This window comes from Solea senegalensis, linkage group LG18 (genome assembly GCF_019176455.1).
Source record: "Solea senegalensis isolate Sse05_10M linkage group LG18, IFAPA_SoseM_1, whole genome shotgun sequence".
In the NCBI taxonomy this organism is placed as follows: Eukaryota; Metazoa; Chordata; class Actinopteri; order Pleuronectiformes; family Soleidae; genus Solea; species Solea senegalensis.
The window spans coordinates 3,131,473-3,142,383 of record NC_058041.1 but is presented as its reverse complement, the minus strand read 5'-3'; the positions used below and the strand labels follow the sequence as shown (position 1 = coordinate 3,142,383).

The 10,911-nt window shown below is 41.9% G+C and overlaps 1 long non-coding RNA gene across 2 annotated transcripts; it reads left to right on the top strand.

The window, feature by feature from the left end:
* Positions 1 to 2,189: 2,189 nt before the first annotated feature.
* Positions 2,190 to 7,452, top strand: LOC122759740. Of its 2 annotated transcripts, none has more exons than XR_006358297.1 (3): positions 2,190 to 2,264; positions 2,741 to 2,831; positions 7,374 to 7,452. It is a non-coding gene; the product is annotated as an uncharacterized LOC122759740 (long non-coding RNA). The 2 variants fall into 2 exon arrangements; XR_006358296.1 differs by lacking the exon at positions 7,374 to 7,452 and adding an exon at positions 5,659 to 5,963.
* The last annotated feature ends 3,459 nt before the right edge of the window (positions 7,453 to 10,911 follow it).

Sequence of the window (10,911 nt, the reverse complement as noted above, 5' to 3'; positions counted from 1 at the left end):
CCGGACAGTGTGTGTTTTCATATATACATTATTTCATGGTGGAGTTTTCCCATTTTGACTAGTTAAGAGTAACTAAGGATAATATAATCATACCAAACACAGAGGGTCAATGTGTTATATACCAAATTAAAGGCCTCTGATTTTTTTTTATTAATTTTTTTATATATTTTTATATTTTATTTTTTATTCCTTAGTGAATAAAAAAATAAAATTCAGGAAAACACCTGCAACAATACAGCAGTTTCAAACCTCTTACATGTGAGGAACAGGAACCTTAAAGTTATGTACTTGAGTAAAGTGTAAACATAAAATAAAGGTAAGTGTCTTTACCAGAAAATGACTTTGGTAGAAGTTGAAGTCACTTTTTGAGAAAAATAAAATAAATTTCAGATGCTATTTCACATCATTTCAAAATAAAAGTGTTTGTTTTGACATGGAACGATAAATAGTTCACAATATAAACGTATTCATGATGCAAAATGAGACAATTAATAAAAGAAAATACAGAAATCACTCATTATGACTTGATATTAAGTGGCCTCACGCTATAAAGTCTCCAAGGTTTTTCTTTGCATATGTACTTCTTCATCTTCTCATCTTCAATATAAATACAACAAAGGTTTAATATGCATTGGTATCATTTTTAATGAAGTGTGACAACATTTTTGCCTCAGATTTGTGAAAGTTTTCTCTCCAAATTTCACTCAAGAGCCAAAGAATATTTAATTATGTGACATTTTATTAACTTTTTTTTTTATCACAGTGAAATCGCCCAGCCCTATCATGGGGGGTTATGGAAGTTTTCACAAACATCAATATTTAGCTGAAATAACTCCGTCTCCTTCCTGCGTCGTCCTCCAGACTGTGGATTAGCGAGCAGCTGAAGTGTTCTCTTGCAATATGTCATGTCTGTTCTTGTGTATATTTCTGTCCTTGGCTTAGTCAGCACTCAGACCTTATCTATCAGTGTCACAGCAAAAGAGGAGCGAACAATAAAGCACAGCGAGTGCGTGCCACACACACACACACACACTGTAACTACGCCGCCTCAGTATCCGTGTTGTCATTGTGTGTTGCTTGCATTTATGGATGAAGACGCAGGGCCATTATGCAACCTCGCTTGCAAAAAAAAACCCCAAGCTTTTATGTGTGAACGCATGTCATTGTACATTTATGCATCCATGCATATGTAGAGGAAGTACAGTCAGTGTGGATGATGTGATTTAAATGCAGTCACAGGTGCACGTGGAAGCATGCACATGTTTTTAAAGCGAGGATGAACGTGAGTAGAAAACTGTGACTTCCATCAAATCCTTATTAAGGACTATTTTCTTGGTGGAAGGACTTAAGTCACACATTTGAGACTAAACTCGATTTACGGAATATTTACATTTTGTTAGACATTTTGTTTTTGAAACACGGGGAGAACATTGGGTGTCTGCTCTTGCGGCCCCACCGCATACAAACCTGGCAACCGAGCAACACATTTCATTTTTGACACTTCAAATCCCACAAAGGAAGGTAAAAGACGGGAAGTCAGCTGGGTTGTGATTAGTGTGTGAAATATGCTGGTTTTTATATAAATTAATTATTAGAATTAAAATAATTAATATTTGAAATACATTTCCATAGTTTAATGTAGGCATATGTCAGTATTCTTTACATTTTAAAGCTCTGTAGTTTTATTTATTTTCATTTTATTGATGCTAATTATATGTATGTATATATGTATATATACATATATATGTATATACATACATATAATTAGCATATAGATATCTATATATATATGCTAATTATATGTATGTATATACATATATACATATACATATATATGTATATGTATATATATGCTAATTATATGTATGTATATATATGTATGTGTATATATACATACATATATATACATATAAAGACATATATATGTATATAAAGACACATAGGCAGCAGCTTCATCTTCTCATGATTTCTGTCAGCAGCCTTTTTGACATGGAGTGTCAGTGCCCACAGGTGTAACCAGGGTCACTAACGAAGGTTTTCTCTTAATTAATGTAATCAGCAACACCTGCCGACGTGAGGATCAGCTGTGTGTGTGTGTGCGCCCGCGCGCGTGTTGTGACGTCACCCACCCACTCGTGAGCACACTTCCGTTATTGACGTCCCAGTTGAGCATTTTGAGCGGCACCGTGTTTGTTTGTTTGAAAGCAGAAGAAAGCGCCGACGGAGAAGTCGACCGCTGCACATTCACCTGCAGCTGCGACCAGGTCATGTTTGTGTTAATGTCTCTTTTACTCACAAAATAAGTCATTTGAAGACGACCTGAAACTAGTGAACTTAACTCTTAACTTAAATTGATGTTTCATGTTTACACTTGTTTAGATGTCTGTGTGCCATGTGGTTCTCTCTGTGTGTCTTTTAATTTGCCCCTCGTGGGACGAATGAAGTGTTTTGAATTTAGCTGAACTGAATAAACCCCTGAGGGAAGACTACTGACATTATATTACAAGTGGCAAATAGTCTCATTTTCTGAAAACTTAAGCCTCAATATGTTGTACTGTTGCTTATTTTAACCATAAAAGGGCCAGAAAACATCCTGTATCTAAGTGCTTTTGCCCATTTTTCAGTGTATTACCAATTTAAAATGAACAAAAACGTTTTAATGAGAAAAAAACACTGGTTTTTAAACCGTATAAAACATATTTAAAATAACAAGCGTTTTTGTCTCAATGTCCAAAAACAGGTCTAAAGAATGGAAACTGTGTACAAACATTTTTCCAACTGTCTCCTCTGGTGGGAAAAAAGACACAGAATCGCCGGCTTCCTGTAACAACGTGAGTGAAATTACCGTAATAACCACACGTTGGCTTTGATGTGCACAAACTGTCACGTAATTACGATAAGGCCTTGTCTGCGATGTGCTCGGTGTTAAAGGGTTAACTGCAGACAAGGGGAATCGCCCCCTGGTGGCAATTCAAGAGAACATCAATAAGCTTCTATGACCATATGTACAGTCTATGTTTTTTGCCTGGAACCCCTGACATTTTTAAATGTAGTCTTGTGATTTGTCTGGAATAGATAAAAATTGAGAAAATATCTGTCTTCTAGCACTTTGTCCTCCACATGAAGGTTGCTGGGGTTTGCTGTGCTCTCACTCACACTCACACCTGAGAGAAAAACCAGAGAACATGCAAACTCCATGCAGTCAGGAAAATGTAACTAAGGACATTTTGGTCTGGCAACTGAGCTGCAGAACATGAACTCAATCACCGAGCTGCTCGACTCCCTTAAACCACAGGAGAACAGATGAGAATAAAGCAGCATGCAAGCAAATATCAAAGTCTTCTCCACAAGAGCGACTTGGTCTTTCACCCAAACGTCCACCAGTCAACGCATGAATACGCTCCACCTCCTCCTCTCTGTTGTCCCGCCCTCCCGCCGCTCTCTGAATATATGTATGTCCGTCTCTTGGCTCATTTTTTACGCCACACGGAGAAAAATGACCCTTTAGTGTGTGAGGAACATCAAGGAGACGGAGACCCTGATTTAAACAAGGTCACTGCATAAGCAGCGCTCCTCCTATCTCCACAACACACGGCGCCGCCTTGGCACCGCCACGCGCACGTTCATTATAACGATAAGGAACGAGCTGACGTCGGAATCCAAGATTAGCACGTGCGCTGTGTAAATGCTTGTTCCTCAGAGACTCTGCTGATGTGACTGAACATGCACAGTTTAATCACGCTAAGGCCATAGTCTAATTGGCTGTGTGCATCTGACTCCGCCTCCATAGGTGGCGCTGAATCTCTCTATTATTACATTATTACATGTCATTTAGCAGACGCTTTTATCCAAAGCGACTTACAATTGAATTGAGTACAATCAGCCAGGGGTGGAATCGAACTTGCGACCATTGCGACTATGATGTCTTTCGCACACAGGGTACCGGTCTTAACCACTGAGCCACTCCACCCACCAATGCTACCACCTCTATATGCTAGTGTGTATTGAATCAGTTTGACCTGTTGACCTTTATGTCACAGGAAAACAAACAGCGAATGGTGAGATGGAGTCGTAGCTGCTGCACATCTTCGTCGGTCCAAATGTGCGTCTTCTCCGTAGCTGTCGTGTCATTTGTTCTTTTTCGACAACAGTGCTTCAGTTTACACTTCGTCTCCTTCTACTTCTGGGTCTAAGTTCGACACCAGTCCGACTAAGCGTATACATGCACGAGTAATCAGACTATCCATGTTAGTCCGACTAAGACGAGCTAGATTTCAGTCGGACTAACGTGCTTACATATTGTCTTAGTCTGACTAAAACTGGACTTGCATGTAAACACACTTTCCAAACAAAGTAATATAACTCTATTTGTTTCACAGGATAAAACAATAGTGTTATTCAAGCATTTATGTGATAGATGATGGTTGATTCCCTTTTCTCTGATCTCTGAGACTGATTTTGACAAGAACTGGACTAAAACCAATACTGAATGTTGTATCATTCTCATCTAGGACCACACACTAAAGTGACACAAATCTGATGGTAAAATTAGAATTGACAGTTCAATTCTTCATAATCCCATGAAAAAACCATCATGAGTCTTTTCAGTATGATAGTGTGTCCTTGAAGTCATGTTTGGACTCTGCCTTTTGTCTCAGGTGTATATCGAGGCAGCTGTATTATTATGCTGGCTGTTTGTTTTCTTAATTTCTTCAGGTGTTGAATTATTTGTCAGAATACAAGCTCCACATGTGGGCATGAACCAGTATTTGTCATATTCACAGGCTCCTGTGAGTTCTCCAGCTGGCAGGAGTTAGAATGCTGGTTTGGTGTTTTCCCTCCAGATAGTGAAATACTCTCTTCCTCTGTCTCCTTCTCTATGCCATACAACACTACCATATGTCCTTTGTCTCCTTCCTTTTTGTTTGTTCTTCTATCTCCTCCTCCTCCTCTCCGGTGTTCTTTCTTCGTCTCCTTATCGCCTCTGTCCCTCTCAACTCTCAACCCTCCACCTCCTCCATCCATCACCTCATCCTCTGTCTCAGCGTCTCTGGAGGCTCAGGCTGTTTGGCGCGTTGTATTTACTCGCGCCGTCACAGGCTGCGTCTCTTTATTACCGAGTCAACACTGAGGCAGGAGGACGCAGACAGAAGCAGCCGATTGGACGCCTCTTTTATTTCCCTCTCTCTCTCTCTGCTGCTTCTGTCTGTCACTTAATTTTCAAAACGTTGCTTTTGAAAAGCTCCAACTATTCCATTTTAGTTTGGTAGTTAATTTCACTAACCTGCAGTTACTGGGCTGGATTATGAAAATGGATCACTGAAGGCTCTGAACAGACGATGGGTTTCTCTTGTGTCTAATCTGGAAGAAATCCTAAATTAAGCCACAATGGATTATGCTAATTCATATGCTATCAGTTTGGGGGAACATGGGAACTTTATCCTTAAGCTGTTTACAAACTTCCTCAGCACTGTTAACATCAAGTTGATCTGATAACGGGTTTGCTGACTGTGGCCGTGTTTGGGCCCAGATTAGACATCGTCGTGTTTATGAACAGGTTTGGTTTGTCGTGTCTCACTCGGAAATGTTCCTGGGTTTCACAAAGCCCTCCCTTTGTGCCCGCGCTCTCGTTTTGACTTTTATTTCCTGCACCTGCAGGCGCTGCCTCCCTCCTTCACAGTGCCACTGGAGCCTGGATTGCGCGGCGCCTGCCTCTTACCGCTATCACAGCGTCTCACAATAGCCCGCGGCGCTCTTTTGATCAGCCCAGGAGCTTGATCTGAACACCTCCAAGTGCTGCTTAAACCGCAGCAGGGGAGGAAGCGCGGGGTGACAGGAGGTGAGGACGGCGGGGACGTGGAGTGTCGCAGGAACGTAATGGTGAACGAAAAGATGTCACTGTGAGGGTTCCAACAAACAAGGACATAAAACTAGAGATTACAACTACGTCACATTAACGTTATACTGCGTCCTTCATCTGTTCAGCAATACTATCAGACCTGACTGAGGGAGGGTTTGTGTGTATGCAGCAGCAGCGCAGGGCCGGGCGGGGACAGGAAGCATGCGTCACGTCAGGTTTATTGTGCAGGAGAACTCTTCACTGAAACTCTTCATTGCTGCTGTTCTGTGTTTTCAGTCATTCTTGTTTGTCTGCTTCCTGTTTCACGTTACTTTCCTTGTGCATTTGCTTTTGCTGTACTTCCACACCCTGATGTTTTCTACCTGGATCAGTTTTAGTGACACTGATTCATTCTCTGTATGTGGCCTTAGACAACTCTAGCTGGTGTATGTATGTCTTCTCTGATGGATCATATGTTTATTTAGTTTTTTGTTCTTTAATTATTCGACATTTGAGTTGTTGAATAAACACATTTTTTTTGGTTTGCTCGGTTAGATTTGTATTTATTCCCTGGGATTATTGGTAAAATGGGTCTTTAAATGTTTATTATCTTTCTCTTTGTTTAGTATTTTTTGCTTCTGTGCTTTACTTTACTTATATATACAGTACAGCATATACAGCATGCGTAGATAAAGTTACTCTGTGATGTCAGGAATTGTTTCCTTCCTTTTTAAACTCCAACAGTAACAGATAATATGATCTATTCAGATTTGATATAATTGATATAATTTTATGAAATTACTAAAACGAGGCATGGGAAGAGTGTAATTGACACTTAATCACAGAGGGTGGTGTTTTTTTTTATTATTTTATAGCCAGAGATAATGACCCTTTAGTGGAAGTGAGGTTCAGATGTAGCAGTGGAGGAGAAACAATGTCTCCAATGACCGTATTAGTTGAAATGCTGCTTTTGTGGAATTAAAAATAGTAAAAAAAAATAAAACAAATTGATTCATGGCTCGAGTTTTTGGTGGCTCCATACCTGCTGCTGCTCCCGCTGCTCCTGCTGATCACTGCATTTTACAGCTACATCATGACATTTACAGTAGTTCTCTCTGAGACAGAAATCACTGACCCCACACAGCGATCCCTGTCATTACCTCTGAGGCTTTCTCCGCTCTGACAGAAAGCAAAAGAGGGTGAAGAGAAGTTGGAAGGGCACAGACAGTCAAAGAGACGAGGCAGGGGAAAATGACAAATGTGGAGCACAGAGAAAAAGTAGAGGAGGTGTGAGCAGAGAGGAGGAGGAGAGTGGGAGGGGGAGAAAAAAGGGTGAAAATTGAGATCATGAGATCGAGGCAAAAGATGGCGAAAATGGATGCTCCTGTTCTGCAGGAGGTTAAATGAAGCAGAGGTGACAGAATTAAAAGCTGCAGCTGGAAAAATGCCCCAGCTGATCCATCTTGTGTGTGTGTGTGTGTGTGTGTGTGTGTGTGCGTGTTGAGCGATGATCACTTTCATTTGTTCTCCGCAGGGGACAAGCGGGTCCATCATGTGACGAGAGACGGGGACAGGAAGGGGTTTCTACACACAGAGGATGAGCGATGACGACGTCTGTGGTGAGAAACATGAACACACACACACACAGCAGGGGATACATCTGACTGTCAGACAGGTGCCTCTCATGAATATGTAGAGGAAGTGTTGCATATGGATGGATATGAAAAGACAGCCTTCATCTGTGAATAATGACCCGGTTCGATGGTTTCCAGGGAACACCTCGCCCACGTTGTTTGGGGGACTTTTACACATCTGGATCTCAGAGTGAAATCAACATAATAATCATAATCATAAGTGAAGGCCAAAAATACACAGCGAGAAAACAGCTACTTAGATAGTTGGTAGTCCTGGTTAACACTCTTATGACCATCATGATGTTCAGGATCCATCTATCCATCTTCTACCACTTTATCCTAATTCATGAGTCAATCTGTGTCAATCAATCGGCGACGCGAAGGGTTAATGGCGCTTCTTACTGATCGAGAAAGGTGGAGGCTGAGGTGGTCGCAGCAAAGCTTCACCCGCAGCAGCAGCAGTGTGAGGCAGCTGTGGCGTAGCAAGAAATTAAGCGATGAACAGATTCCGATCAGCTGATTGATGACTGTCGGCTAATTAAAGCTGCCTTCAGTGATTCGTTCCATGCTTCATAAATCTTGTAGCTTGTAAATGTACGCATGAGAGCTTTACTGTCACTCTTTGCTCAGTTCTTTCTGTCATTTAAGATTCAAACCAACCACATGCCATAGTTTGCATTGTTATTATCGCAGCCGGGTTCCCCGCCTTCCTCCCACAGACCTAAAAAACATGCAGAGGTTAATTGGACACTCGTAGGTGTGAACGTGACAGTGAATGGCTGTTTTTATACGTTTGCCCTACGATGGAAAGGCTTTTGCCCCATAGCTGGGATCGGCTCCAGCTCCCCCCGCGATGGACTATTGGCACAAATCGTCAAAATAAACTGTGTGGCGTTAAGATATACATAGTTGGAGACCTCCTAGATTCCTGAGTCATTAGCTGCGTCCCAGTTCCATCTAAAAACAATTCTTATCTATGTTTTTGTTGTCAGAGCACTTTCATAACCACCCACTATTCGTTTTCCTTGTGTGACAACATCACAGCAGGAGAAGCACAGGTGAGACTATTAACCCCGCCTTTTCAAGTGTGTCCTCGATACATGTTTGTTCAACCGTCACTTACACGCGTGTGCTTCGTTGTCCATCGTGTCAAAATGTTGCCGACTCGTATGCAATCATCTTCCAGTGGGAATACATCACATATGTATAAAAGTTTTCTATTAGAAAAGACTTGATGGTCCTTTAGCCGGCAACATAAACAACTGAAAACATGAAGTGTGTGAGACCACTCGTTTTAAAACTTTTTTTAAAAAGAAAACATTAAAACAACTTATTCTTATTCTGAAGCTCAAATAAATAGTTCTCCTTTTATCCTCTTGACATCAACAAACACACACTCGCTCATATTTTAGGTTTCTTTGCAGCGTAGGCAGTTGTCGAGCTTTCCACCAAAGAGACCTGGATGATGTAGAGTAGTTGTGGTGTGTTTTACCTTTTATTCCCTCCCACTGTTATAGATAATGTTTCCTGTTTGTGTTTAGTTCTGTATCAGTGTCCTACATTTTGCAAAATATACACTTCTGTTGCAAATGAAGGTGCCCGAATGAGGCAAAAATGAACGCTTGAATGCCTCGGCATGATGAGTTAACATCTGCTGTGTGTTTCACACGTGTCTGTGACCCAGCTGTCACTCAGTGTTCAGTGTTATGAAAGTGCGTGTGTGTGTGTGTGTGTGTGTGTGTGTGTGTGTGTGCGTGCGCACCGGCAGCATCATGTAAGTAAGTGACAGACTTTTCCCTCGGAGAGGAACGGTGATGCCAGAAGTTTTCCCAAACTACTGACTCATGGAAGGAACCCTCGTGATTTAGCGCCATGAAAGTCGCCGTGCTAAGCTGCTAAATATCACACTCGCTGCACTGTGTTGTCTTCCCTGCTCGCCCACACGCAGGCTTCCCCCTCGCATGCTGCAAGTGTCGCCGCTTTGTTCAAAGTCTGTGTGTGTGTTGTGCAGCCGTTTTTTAATTCACTTATCTGTGCGTGTGCGTGTGTTGCATGTGCTGATTCCTCTTTGTTTCTCATCAACAGTGGCGACTGCTGCTATTTCAGAGACGTGCAACATCACACCATCTCAGGTCAGACTGGCTGTTTTTTGCCTTGTTTTCACAGGTTATCCACACAATCTTTAATATCTTCAGCGCGGTGTTATCACAGCTGACGACTGGCTGTTCACGTCTATTTTTAACACACGTGGGAAAGTTTAGATTTTCCTGCAAACATTTTTATTATCATAAATTCACCAACTAATAATCCTCTGTTGTTAAACAGTTGAAGGTAAATGGGACTAAATTGGGAGTGGCTCTCTAAAATCTCAGTACATTTTGAAGTTAATTACATTATTAAAGTCATTTGTGTGTTTGTATGCGAGTCCACACACTGGTGTTATGGAAGAATGAAGCTTTGTATATGTAGCACTGTGTGTATTTTAGCAGCCGAATTTCCAAGTTCCTAGTTCCTAGAAAAAACCTCTCCCTCGGGTCGATATTTCCATATAGGAAATAGCTGTACTCGTGTCAGTAGTAAATAAAACTGAATGAAAACATGCTGAAATATGCTGAAAATCAAAGTTACCTCCTGTGCCTTTTAACTTCCTGTGAGCGTTTCTTTCTGACTTACTGTATGTGATAAACTCGGAGGTGGTGTCACAAGGAAAAGCACAGTTTTATTACATAGAACCCCCGTGAACCATATTGCTCCATAAATCCTTGAAGACACCCATGGTGGTGTTGTTGTTTTTGTCTGCGTGTCTGTGAGCGCAGAAGACGCTTGTCATGTGAGAGTGAGGGAGTTTTTTGTTGTCATGGTTTATTTTCAGGAGAGACGAGTGAATGGAAAGGAAATGACTTTATTACAGATTGAGCAGAAAAATGTGCTCTGAGACTCTGCTGATAAACAACTAACAGGAAAGTCCTGCAGACGCTGCAGACGTCCAGACACTGGTGCTGGTCGCTGACCTGCCGACGCTGCAGACACTGGTGCTGGTCGCTGACCTGCAGACGCTGCAGACGTCCAGACACTGGTGCTGGTCGCTCACCTGCAGACGTCCAGACACTGGTGCTGGTCGCTGACCTGCCGACGCTGCAGACACTGGTGCTGGTCGCTGACCTGCAGACGCTGCAGACGTCCAGACACTGGTGCTGGTCGCTGACCTGCCGACGCTGCAGACACTGGTGCTGGTCGCTGACCTGCAGACGTCCAGACACTGGTGCTGGTCGCTGACCTGCAGAGACTGAAGAAGGATGAAGAACAATGACACTGTAAACGATTGATGGTGATGGAGAGAAGTAGCATTTAGCCATTAAAGTCAGACTTTAATCTCAGTATTCTGACTTTGATCTCAGTATTCTGACTTTGATCTCAAGAATTTTGACTTTAATCTCA